At 42.3% G+C, this 13,868-nt stretch overlaps 1 protein-coding gene across 1 annotated transcript in view; it reads right to left on the reverse strand.

The window, feature by feature from the left end:
* The window catches only part of LOC126253126 (rho GTPase-activating protein 6), a 1,197,809-nt gene that overhangs the window by 149,812 nt on the left and 1,034,129 nt on the right, over window positions 1-13,868 (reverse strand). The window lies entirely within an intron of this gene.

Genomic DNA, 13,868 nt, shown 5'->3' on the forward strand with positions numbered 1-13,868 from the left:
GTAGTACCACACTGAACAAATACATCTATAGAAACGCCCGAAAAATTCGTCATTTTTTCTGTTTTCCGTCGTTCCTTAGTTGCTTCAAACTTCATGGAGATGCGTTCCGTCTATGCAACTAATTGAAGGCAGTTTGTTTATTGCCATACGCCTTTCGCTACTTTATTCATGATGATGCTTCACAAATAAAAGAAGCGAAACGCGTATGGGAATAAATTGCCTTCAATTAGTTGCATATACGGAACACATCTCCACGAACCCGAAAAATTGTTTAAGAGAGTGTCAAAGAATAAGAAGATGCATAGAATGTGGTTGTAGTTTGTTCCTAGAGATCCAAATGATGAAATAGCCAACTTCTCTATATGATACCTCATCAATTTGGTTCATAAAAACAAAATTTAAAAAATCGCTTTTTCAAGAGCGTGTGGCGAGTGCAGCTACAGAAGTTCGCTGTAGTTTATAACATGCTTCTGATGTATTATAATGTTTCATATATGGTGGTGTAGTCCGAGCCGGCCGCGGTGGCCGAGCGGTTCTAGGCGCTTCAGTCCGGAACCGCGCGACTGCTACGGTCGCAGATTCGAATCCTGCCTTGGGCATGGATGTGTGTGATGTCCTTAGGTTAGTTCGGTTTAAGTAGTTCTAAGTTCTAGGGGACTGATGACCTCAGATGTTAAGTCCCATAGTGCTCAGAGCTATCTGAAGCATTTTTTTTTCGGTGTAGTCAGAAAATATTGTGGCGGGAACCTCTCATCTCTGTCTACTGTTGTTAACGATCCGATCGCAGATAAATACTCGTGACAAGCTAGAGTATGAAGAAGATTGGTGCTAGTTTCATTTTCAGTAATTTACGTTGTGCTCTTTGATTGCTGTCTGACCATACTCTCGGAAATCGCTACGTATTCCGAAAAAAAAAAAAAGGCTGAGTTATTTGTGACAAGAAGTAGTATAAATGTCACTGTCAGTTGTTTCACGCACAGTAATTTCATCTTTCATTTCTTGAACATGTGGAAGTCACGAAATCGGAGATACTCGTTACTGAGAAAGCGCGCTCGTATGTGTAAATTACAACGAATATTAAAGAAAAATGCTTAACTTTGACGATCAATGAAGACTCAGAATGCGTTGCAAACACTAAGAGGAAAAAAAAAACCCTTCGTATTCGGCTGTATACGAACTAACGTCCTTTGCCACGGCAGTTGTTTTTTCGTCACCTTACCAATTTTGCTACTACAGCTTGCGTGATACCAGAGCTTTATTTTATGTAATTCCAGTCGAGAGAGATGCAGGCCTACTTCGTTGCCGAATGATGCGGGCGTAAGCCGTAAATGCATGAAATTTTGGAAGTTTTCCTCTATCAGGCTTCAAAAAATTCCGTTGCATTGTTACTTAAAAGTTTCAAACGCGTTTCGATACTTAATAAGTAAACCACTTGCGGAAAAGAGTACGCGAAGTCACTAGTAATTTCAGCTAACACTCATGTAATATACGTAAGCAGAGCCAATGTCTTGATATTTAATGATCTTTAAACTCTTAATTGCATAAAATAACAGGTATTTTAGGAGAATATTGATCGCAAACGTTTTTTTTGGATGTTGCAATCATTTACAGTAACAACCTAATCTAGCCATGTTTCTAACAAAGGAAAATAGTCTACTATGAACTCACTTTCAAAAAATGGTTCAAATGGCGCTGAGCACTATGGGACTTAACATCTACGGTCATCAGTCCCCTAGAACTTAGAACTACTTAAACCTAACTAACCTAAGGACATCACACAACACCCAGTCATCACAAGGCAGAGAAAATCCCTGACCCCGCCGGGAATCGAACCCGGGAGCCCGGGCGCGGGAAGCGAGAACGCTACCGTACGACCACGAGCTGCGGACGAACTCACTTTCCAACCGGACGCGTTCTGTGGTGATTCTTTAGTAACACAGTCACTAAATCCAAAGCTAAAACCGCTCAATATGTTTAAAATAACAAATTATAGGTGTAAATAAACCACAGCTAACAGAACGACATGACCATTCCGAGATCCAAAACCTCTCGGTACAATTATCGGAATATCGGCAGGAGGATCGTTCGGTAACAGGTCTCAGAATCTTACTGAATAGGAAATTCGGATAAAGAACCGAAAATGACGTCACTACCGAGACTAGCGTACTGCACCGATCCGTATGATCGATATAGAATAGGGCCCCAGCTCCGCCACGCCTGAATGCATCTACCCACCGAGCAACCGTTCGGTGTGGTAGAGCAGTATTTCCTACTGCTTCTACAAGCTCCTAGTAGTATTTTACATAAGAGCGCTGTTCAAATCGGCTAACATCCATCCTGCATGACTGCTCAACTCACTCTGTGGTATCTCTCCATACTTCGTTCCCCTGGAAGGGACAGCCATCTACCATCACGTCACGTTACTGTGGATTCTTGGGGAGACTCCTAATGCCAAGGAATGCACACAGTTTGTAATGAACTATTGTGTACTGTTACAATTACCTGTAAAACACGATTGCATATGTTATGATTATAGGTGGTATCCTATATTTGGTCCTCTGAGGCGTCTTGCACATTCATTTTATGTATATGACATAAGTTTGCCCCTCAGCGGTTTACACCTCAGCATTTTATACTTTGGTATGACACGTAGGTGTATTTATACTGTCATTTTGACAGCTTACGATACTGACGGTTAGATTTTGTTGACGTTGTCTCTCAGAAAGCCCTACTTCCTCATGGATGTGTCGATGTTGTTCATCTTAAATATTATCTTCAGTTCGGTATATTAAGTGTATGGTATGACATAGGTGATTCTCTACATTTGGTCTCTTGACACGTTTTTGAATATTCATTTTATACATATGACATAAATATGCCTATATTAAGTTTTCAGCTTAGCATTTTATATCTTTGATGTGATGCTGTCCTTGTGTAAGGACTACTTACACGCAGATGCATGTTACTTTGCTTTACTTATTTCTGAGGTCGTAGTTTCTTTCATACATTTATCATTTTCTATGGTTATTTTTGTCGCTTAGTAGGCTACTTCAGGACTGTGCAGATAATGTATCGTCCAACTGGTCAATAAAAATCATGGAATATTTAATTAATGAAGTTCTTAATGAATAGTATATTTGTACAATGCATGGAGCGGAAATTGGTAGTAGTATACCTTAGATATGTGATAATGGATGCACCTGTTGGTTTCATTAAATGATTACTGTAAATTCACTTGTAGAGTCCTGTCCTTGATTCTTATTCTGTTTTTTTCTGTCTTGTATTGCATGGTTGGTAAGTTGATGATGCTATCATTACTGTTTATGCATACAAGCCCGAAGATGATGCACTGAAGCACCAAAACTGGTAGCCATACAGTAAATGACATCATACGGATGGCTGTAGGAGTTTCATTTTCTTACCTAAACTCTTCCTCGTCTTTTTTCTCGTGCTATATCTTTATGGGTCTGTGTGAGTTCATCTGTCTCCGTACATGTAATGTTTGCATATGAGCTAACCTTCCATTTGCATATTTTAGAATTTTTGAATTCGTTACCAATTTCGAGCAAAAAATAATTGCCATGAATCTAGCAATGATCGTAATACTCACTCACGTTAGCGCCTGCTTAAACTGGAGCTGAACTGATATTTGCGAAGAGACCTTTGGAGATTCAGTTTTCTCCTCATTATTTTACACTAAGAAATTTAACCTGTCTTACGGCTGAGGAGATCACATGAAATTTGTCAGATCGTAATGAATAAAAGTGAGACATGTTTGCCGGCCACTGTGGCCGAGCGGTTCTAGGCGCTTCAATCCTAAACCGCGCTGCTGCTACGGTCGCAGGTTCGAATCCTGCCTCCGGCATGGATGCGTGTGATGTCCTTAGGTTGGTTAGGTTTAAGTAGTTCTAAGTCTAGGGGACTGATGACCTCAGATGTAAGTTCCATAGTACTTAGAGCCATTTGAACTTTTTTTTTAAATTTTTATTTTATTTTTAGACATGGCTGTAGCAGCTCTACGGTCATTAGCTGCACTATTACCTCCCTTTACTTGAAACATCCACTCCAAGCAAATGCCGGGCTGGTTCCTTTGAAAGGGCACGGCCGATTTCTTTCCCTACCCTTGATAAATGCTCCTTCTCTAATGACCTCGATGTCGGCAGAACGTTAAACCGTATTCTTACTTCCTTTTTTAAAACATTCAATTACAAGAGGCAATGTGAAATACTGTGGCCCAGCAGCTAAAAATAGCAGAGCCACGTCATTTGTAAGAACAAAAGTAATATTTACAGACACGAAGATTCCAGCGATGCGCGCCGGCGGAATGAAAGCAGAAATATCACGTCCCTTGGTGTGCGGCATGCTGCTTGCAGCTGGCGCTTACTGTGTCAGCCAAAACAATGGATCTGTTTGCGAACTATAAACTTTAGTGTACTCCAAAGACGCGCTATACGACTGGTATACCTGGCAAACACGCACGCACATCAAAGTGCAAGAGGAATCCCCTTTACTTCAATAGAACACTTTGCACCCGAGGCATGAATCTTCTTGCATTTGATTACTCTTTGGACTTCCATGATTCGCTTTCATCTTGCTTAAAATTTCGCTTTATGCCCATGATGTAGTTGTCGATTGAATAACTATGGATTTGCAAGTATCTCAACGACAATTATTCTTGTTTTATTTAACCTAGCTACTCAATCAACAACTCTTGCTTCATTGTTACACTTTTGTAGGGTGGCAGTGGTAACTAATCAGTGTAGCAGGCGAGCATTACAATTATCACGTGATGAGTAATCGAGGATTATGTTCGTCTGTGGTATCAACATTGATATCAGTCAACGAAGAAAAATCAGGGGGAAATCCGTGTTGTCGCAAAATATTGTACAGTGGTAGGAGGGAGTACCAGGAACACCATACTAAAAATACGGACCAATGAGGAACGAGTGAGGGGTTGGGGGGGGGGCGTTTAAAGGTCACTTTTTTACATTTTTCTGGAATAACTCGAAAATCGCGGCTTCTAGCGAAAAAATGTTTCTCAGTACAAAATTAAACTTCATTAAATTTCCTACAAAAAAAGGTCCAATTCATTCTTCTGTAAGGCCAACAGTTTCCGCGTTACAGGGGATGAAGAGATCGCAAATTATTAAAAATAGTGTTTTAGTGAAACATAGTTAATGTTTACTGTTAAATGAAGTGGGGTAAGAGCAAATATTAAAAGTGTGTACCGCATCTAAATGCAGTAACCACCGTGTCAAGGGAAAAGTAGTATTCTGGGGGTAACAGGATGGATAAGGTGTGGAGGGTAGAACCGTAAGTGAGGTAAGTCGTCAGATTGTGGTCATGCATTTACATCCGTCACAGGTCTGCAAGCCGAAGATTCCCCACACTACGTCAAAAGAAACAACTACAGGGTGTTTCACAAAGTTATACCGACCTTTCCGCAGCTCGCCTTACGAATCACTGGCGACGTCTTGCGCAGACATGACCTGGGCGCGTTTATTTCCCACAAAGTGCTTTAACACCACAAGAAACGCACATGGACACCATTATGTAAATCTCTGCACAGTTTTCTACAGTGTTAGAGGGGAAACTGATTCTTAGGCATCCTGTACGACAGTTGTGCCATTCTTCTGGAAAAAGGCAGTTTCCCCTACCACGAAAGCTGCTCGCATTTCAGTTTACAGACAGTCTATGTTTCCCCAGCATTTCCTGTACAGTTCTCTGATTTGAGTAGACAAAATGATTCCACTAAGTTCGGTTTTATATAGTAAAGTTATTTGTAGTTTGTTAAGTGAGTATTTATTTGCAGTTTTTAAGTGAGTTATTATGTAGGAACAGCTTAACAGCTGGAGCTGTCAACTGTCTACTACATTGAAGAGCTGTCACAAGTATAATATGCTATCAGTGTGTGTTCGACAATATCATTGTCCTCACTATCAATGGCTGGAATACTTTTCACACGAGAGATGTCAAATTCCTCATCCCAGCCTCAGGTCTTCGAAAACACTATCAGTTCCATTCCGTTAGACCAAATCACACCTGCCTTGTAAGGTATATCGCGGATATGTGGTTAAGATATAGTAGCAACGGCAATTGAGAGATTCATACCTCATAAATTGGTAAGAGATGGAACTGATCCCCCATGGTACACAAAACAGGTCCGAACGCTGTTGCAGAGGCAACGGAAAAAGCTTGCGAAGTTCAGAAGAACGCGAAATCCCGAAGATTGGCTAAAATTTACAGACGCGCGAAATTTGGCACGGACTTCAATGCGAGATGCCTTTAATAGGTTCCACAACGAAACATTGTCTCGAAATTTGGTAGAAAATCCGAAGAAATTCTGGTCGTATGTAAAGTACACAAGCGGCAAGACGCAGTCAATACCTTCGCTGCGCAGTGCCGATGGTACTGTTACCGACGACTGTGCCGCTAAAGCGGAGTTATTGAACGCAGTTTTCCGAAATTCCTTCACCAGGGACGACGAATCGAATATTCCAGAACAGCTGCTAGCATCAGTTTCTTAGAAGTAGATACCTTAGGGGTTGCGAAGCAACTCAAACCGCTTGATACGGGCAAGTCTTCAGGTCCAGATTGTATACCGATTAGGTTCCTTTCAGATTACGCTGATACAATAGCTCCCTACTTAGCAATCATATACAACCGCTCGCTCACCGCTAGATCTGTACAATTGCGCAGGTCGCACCAGTGTTTAAGAAGGGTAGTAGGAGTAATCCATCGAACTACAGACCTATATTTTATATAATCCATTATGGAGTCGAGGTAGCAGTTGTCGTTATACTGATTATCACTGCTAGCATTCAACCGCGATTCTTATACATATTTTAACAACGCGTTTCAAGAGACAATGCTCTCATCATCAGGTTGTAAAATCTATGTCATGAATTAAACGGACTAAAATGACCAAATATCATCACCAATAGTGGGGAAGTCCATAGAGTAAAACAGAATTAAAAGTATATTGGACTGTGAGTCCTCGTCTTACACTGAAGTTGTTGACACAAGTCAATGGCCGTCCCATAGCTACCAAATATGCTGTCGACTGCGCCGGCTCGGGAGCTGTTGTGGACTGACGTGCCTAGGTGTTGTGGCGTGGTTACAGCCGTATGCTTGACGGTAACGCTAAGGTCTTCGAAACGTACTCCTCCTCTTTTAATATTACGACCGTATTCCCCTTATCCGCTTTCGTGGCAATAGCTTTCACTTCATTAAGCTTTTTATTTATAGAATCGACAGTTAGAAGACCTTAGCGTTTTTTGTCGAAAATAGCATTACGGAAATTCCGAAAGACATAACAGCCAATTTCCAAATTAAACTAAAAAATGTTCTTAAACGCACGCACTTCCTGCTGACAGAAGCCGAAAAAAGAAGATGTGTTATCATGAATCCAACGGCCCCCAAATTAAGATCACAGGTGAAGATACATAAAGATCTGCATCCGGTTCGTCCGATTGTTAACGGCCGAAATAGTCCAGCATATAAAATAACGAAAATGTTGGACCAAATTCTGAAAAAGACTTACGTGTATAATAATAATTATTCGGTGCGCGGTAGTATGACCTTGATAGGTGAAATTAAAGATACGCCAGTCACTGACACTTCCCGTTTGGTTTCGTTGGATGTTAAGAACTTATACTCCAGTGTTCCGGTTAACGAAACTATAGAAATCATTAAGAGAAATTTCCTGAAATACGGTAAAATTTCAACGCAAGAGACAATTGAATTTATTGAACTCCTTCAGCTCATTACAAGTTTTAATTATTTTACGTTTAATAACAAATTTTATATTCAGGACGATGGGTTAGCCATGGGGTCCAGTATTTCAGGAACTATGGCAGACATTTTTATCAATGACCTTGAAGATAAAGTTCTAAATTCTGACGATAACATTATGGATAAAATTGTTTATTACAAACGTTATGTAGACGACACCCTGTTACTTGTCGATGGTTCCCGTGAGGACATTGAGGAAATAGTAAAAAAGTTCAACGACGCACATAATAAAATAAAATTTACCGTGGAGTATGAAACTGACAATAGTTTACAGTTCCTGGACCTGAATATAAAAAAGCAGGGCAACAAACATGCGTTCTCCGTTTATAGAAAACAAACTACTACTGATGCCGTGATCCCGATAGATTCATGCCATCCGCAGGCTTATAAAGAAGCTGCTTTCCGTAGTCTCGTGCATAGGGCAGTCAATATACCTATGTGTGAAAAAGATAGGGAGACTGAAATTAATACCGTTAAGAGAATAGCGATGAACAACGGTTACAGAATAGATATGGTTAAAAAACTGTTACGGAAAAGTAATAAGCGCAAAAAGAATAAACCTGATGGAGAGAAAGTGAAAATTATCACGATGCCATACTACGGAAAAGTCTCACAAAAGATAGCAAATATTTTTAAGCCATACGATGTCAAAATAGCTTTTCAGACTAATAACCTAGTGAGGTATAGCCTTAAGCACGATATTGGCGAGAAGAGAAATAAGTTTGAAAGATCGGGAGTTTATAAGATTCAGTGCAGAACTTGTGATGCAAAATATATAGGGCAGACAGGAAGATCATTCGCGATCCGGTATAAAGAACATAAAGATGCGTTCAGGTTAGGGAATTATGACAAATCAGCTGTTGCGAACCATATATATGAAACAGGCCATCCCCTTAATAGCATAGAAGACAACGTAGAAATATTGCATGTAGAAAAGAAAGGGAGGAAACTTGATTTACTAGAGGAATTCGAGATAGCTATCCATGAAAAGAAACAAAGCAATATCCTAAATGTACAAGATAACTTTAAAGAAATGAGATTTTTTAGCGGGTTTTTAGAATTATTTTAGGGCAGGCATGCGACTTTAAACTTGTAGCATGTCAATGACGGAGTTGCGATAGGCTAACGATGGCAGACCAATGCAATAAGGAAATGAGGCGCCCAATAGCATAGCGTTACCGTCAGGCATACGGCTGTAACCACGCCACAACACCTAGGCACGTCAGTCCACAACAGCTCCCGAGCCGGCGCAGTCGACAGCATATTTGGTAGCTATGGGACGGCCATTGACTTGTGTCAACAACTTCAGTGTAAGACGAGGACTCACAGTCCAATATACTTTTAATTCTGTTTTACTCTATGGACTTCCCCACTATTGGTGATGATATTTGGTCATTTTAGTCCGTTTAATTCATGACATAGATTTTACAACCTGATGATGAGAGCATTGTCTCTTGAAACGCGTTGTTAAAATATGTATAAGAATCGCGGTTGAATGCTAGCAGTGATGGTCGTGCGGTAGCGTTCTCGCTTCCCACGCCCGGGTTCCCGGGTTCGATTCCCGGCGGGGTCAGGGATTTTCTCTGCCTCGTGATGGCTGGGTGTTGTGTGCTGTCCTTAGGTTAGTTAGGTTTAAGTAGTTCTAAGTTCTAGGGGACTGATGACCATAGATGTTAAGTCCCATAGTGCTCAGAGCCATTTGAACCATTTTTTGCTAGCAGTGATAAACAGACCTATATCATTGACGTCAGTTTGCAGTAGGGTTTTGGAGCATATACTGTATTCAAACATTATGAATCACCTCAAAGGGAACGATCTATTGATACGTAATCAGCATGGTTTCAGAAAACATCGCTCTTGTGCAACGCAGCTAGCTCTTTATTCGCATGAAGTAATGGCCGCTATCGACAGGGGATCTCAAGTTGATTCCGTATTTCTAGATTTCCGGAAAGCTTTTGACACCGTTCCTCACAAGCGATTTCTAATCAAGCTGCGGACCTATGGGGTATCGTCTCAGTTGTGCGACTGGATTCGTGATTTCCTGTCAGGAAGGTCGCAGTTCGTAGTAATAGACGGCAAATCATCGAGTAAAACTGAAGTGATATCAGGTGTTCCCTAGGGAAGCGTCCTGGGACCTCTGCTGTTCCTGATCTATATAAATGACCTGGGTGACAATCTGAGCAGTTCTCTTAGGTTGTTCGCAGATGATGCTGTAATTTACCGTCTAGTAAGGTCATCCGAAGACCAGTATCAGTTGCAAAGCGATTTAGAAAAGATTGCTATATGGTGTGGCAGGTGGCAGTTGACGTTAAATAACGAAAAGTGTGAGGTGATCCACATGAGTTTCAAAAGAAATCCGTTGGAATTCGATTACGCGATAAATAGTACAATTCTCAAGGCTGTCAATTCAATTAAGTACCTGGGTGTTAAAATTACGAACAATTTCAGTTGGAAAGACCACATAGATAATATTGTGGGGAAGGCGAGCCAAAGGTTGCGTTTCATTGGCAGGACACTTAGAAGATGCAACAAGTCCACTAAAGAGACAGCTTACACTACACTCGTTCGACCTCTGTTAGGATGTTGCTGCGCGGTGTCGGATCCTTACCAGGTGGGATTGACGGAGGACATCGAAAGGATGCAAAAAAGGGCAGCTCGTTTTGTATTATCATGTAATAGGGGGAGAGTGTGGCAGATATGATACGCAAGTTGGGATGGAAGTCATTAAAGCAAAGAAGTTTTTCGTCGCGGCGAGATCTATTTACGAAATTTCAGTCACCAACTTTCTCTTCCGAATGCGAAAATATTTTGTTGAGCCCAACCTACATAGGTAGGAATGATCATCAAAATAAAATAAGAGAAATAAGAGCTCGAACAGAAAGGTTTAGGTGTTTGTTTTTCCCGCGCGCTGTTCGGGAGTGGAATGGTAGAGAGATAGTATGATTGTGGTTCGATGAACCCTCTGCCAAGCACTTAAATGTGAATTGCAGAGTAATCATGTAGATGTAGATGTAGATGTAGATGAAGTGGGTTCACTCAGTGGAGCCCACTCTCCAACTGACAGCAGTTCCTGAATGGAAGAAATTTATGCATCCACCAGTAACAATTAAAGGTGAAGGACGTGCAGTAACTTCCTAGTCATTCATTGATTCACCACAAAGTGCCTACAACGCGGCTTTACTATACGATGTCAACGACAGACAGCAGCAACGTGTCACATTTACCAGTCCAGTCAATTTCCCACCAATACTACATAGATCACTGACAACATCATACTTACATTGTTGATGGAACGTATTTTACACAAAAGCTCACTTAAAAACTACAAATAAGTACTCTCTTAATAAACTGAAAATAGCTCCACTATACAAAACACGACCTCAGTGAAGTAATTTTGTCTACTCACATCAGAGAACTGGACATAAAAGGCTGGGGAGTTATAGTCTGCGAAAGCAGCGCTCGTGGTTGGAGAAGTCGCCTTTCCTGGAAGAACGTTACTACTGCCGTGCAGGACGACTAAGAATCAATTTGCCCTCTAGCAGTGTAGAACAGTGTGCAGAGATCTACGTAGAATATGTCCATAGGCGTTTCTTGCGTTAGTATTATTAGTAACTCGTATTTGTTTTACATGTAGCGTTAAAGCACTTTGTGGAAAATTAGTGCCCCCTCCCCCCTTCCCTACACCTTCAAAAATGGTTCAAATGGCTCTGAGCACTATGGGACTTAACATCTGAGGTCATCAGTCCCCTAGAACTTAGAACTACTTAAACCTAACTAACCTAAGGACACCACACACATCCATGCCCGAGGCAGGATTCGAACCTGCGACCGTAGCGGTCGCGCGGTTCCAGACTGTAGCGCCTAGAACTGCTCGGCCACTCCGGCCGGCCCCTTCACCTTCGCGGGCGTGTCTGCACACTACATCGTCAGTGATACACAAGGCGAGCTGCGGAAAGGAAACAACCCGTAGTTGCTTTTTGTGACGTGGCGGAGTAGTCAATGGGGCCTCGCCTGATCGCTCTACAGTTTGCAGACCAGCGAAGGAAGGAAGAGGATGGCCACAATCTGGCGCCCTGCCTTTCGTCACACACCTTCACACTCTCCTCGCCCCTCCTTTTCGAAACCGTCGCATTCTCAGAATTCATTTTCTCCATTAATATGGTTCTACTGCACTTAGGGGTGGTACACACATTTCATATTGAACACTACTGTTAACAGTCTCCGATGTTTCCATCCCCTGCAACGCGGAAACTATTAGTCTTAGAGAAAAATTAAGAGGACCTTCTTTATAAGAGATTTAATGTAGTTTAATTTTGTACTGGGAAACATTTTCGCTATAATCTGCGATTTTTAAATTATTCAAGAAAATCATAAAAAGTATCCTTTAAACGCCCCCCCCCTCCTCTCCGCTAACCACCCCACTCCCTCGCTCACACCCTAACGAACAGGACTACAGAATTTTTCCCCTAATCGACCTTTTTTGGTCTTCGTTGATTGGGCTACTATGCTGCAGCTGGGGCTTTGAAATTTTGTCAAAATTAAAATTTATTAATACTGCATGTCTCACTAATGTCCATCTTACATGCCATTTTCAAGCGATACCAAGAAACTGCCAAATATATCAGCTATCTTCGGCGTCGTCCTTGGAGAGCGAACTGTTGCGAACGCGGTTCGGAGCGGCGACTACACGAAAATACGTGAGTAGCTTAACTGTCCTACGTGAGCGCATTGACGCAGGGTATCGAGCAACGTGGCGAAGCCGACGCGATTAGTTGGTTTGATATTTTCACGAGAAGTGAACGTGGTTAGCGATTAGTATTCCAAGTAACAAAATATGAAAATTTAATCAGTGCTATTCAGGGAAGCAGTGTGTTATGAGACAAGAGGAATAAAAATTATAATAACGGTTTAATATCGCATCGTTAATGAGGAAGTTGCCAAATTAATTGTTACTAGAAGTACGTACGTATAACACATCTGTTAAGCTGTTTAGATCAAATTCTATGCATAGGAGTTTGTATAAAATACAGTTTCAAATTTTCCCTCACTTGCAAAAATAATCTTGCACTACAAGTAGGTACATCTAATACGTTTGTGAGGTAGTGTATTCTATATTCTTTGCTCGAAATACACTCCTGGAAATTGAAATAAGAACACCGTGAATTCATTGTCCCAGGAAGGGGAAACTTTATTGACACATTCCTGGGGTCAGATACATCACATGATCACACTGACAGAACCACAGGCACATAGACACAGGCAACAGAGCATGCACAATGTCGGCACTAGTACAGTGTATATCCACCTTTCGCAGCAATGCAGGCTGCTATTCTCCCATGGAGACGATCGTAGAGATGCTGGATGTAGTCCTGTGGAACGGCTTGCCATGCCATTTCCACCTGGCGCCTCAGTTGGACCAGCGTTCGTGCTGGACGTGCAGACCGCGTGAGACGACGCTTCATCCAGTCCCAAACATGCTCAATGGGGGACAGATCCGGAGATCTTGCTGGCCAGGGTAGTTGACTTACACCTTATAGAGCACGTTGGGTGGCACGGGATACATGCGGACGTGCATTGTCCTGTTGGAACAGCAAGTTCCCTTGCCGGTCTAGGAATGGTAGAACGATGGGTTCGGTGACGGTTTGGATGTACCGTGCACTATTCAGTGTCCCCTCGACGATCACCAGTGGTGTACGGCCAGTGTAGGAGATCGCTCCCCACACCATGATGCCGGGTGTTGGCCCTGTGTGCCTCGGTCGTATGCAGTCCTGATTGTGGCGCTCACCTGCACGGCGCCAAACACGCATACGACCATCATTGGCACCAAGGCAGAAGCGACTCTCATCGCTGAAGACGACACGGCTCCATTCGTCCTTCCATTCACGCCTGTCGCGACACCACTGGAGGCGGGCTGCACGATGTTGGGGCGTGAACGGAAGACGGCGTAACGGTATGCGGGACCGTAGCCCAGCTTCATGGAGACGGTTGCGAATGGTCCTCGCCGATACCCCAGGAGCAACAGTGTCCCTAATTTGCTGGGAAGTGGCGGTGCGGTCCCCTACGGCACTGCGTCG

The sequence above is a fragment of the Schistocerca nitens genome, chromosome 4, assembly GCF_023898315.1.
Source record: "Schistocerca nitens isolate TAMUIC-IGC-003100 chromosome 4, iqSchNite1.1, whole genome shotgun sequence".
Lineage (NCBI taxonomy): Eukaryota > Metazoa > Arthropoda > Insecta > Orthoptera > Acrididae > Schistocerca > Schistocerca nitens.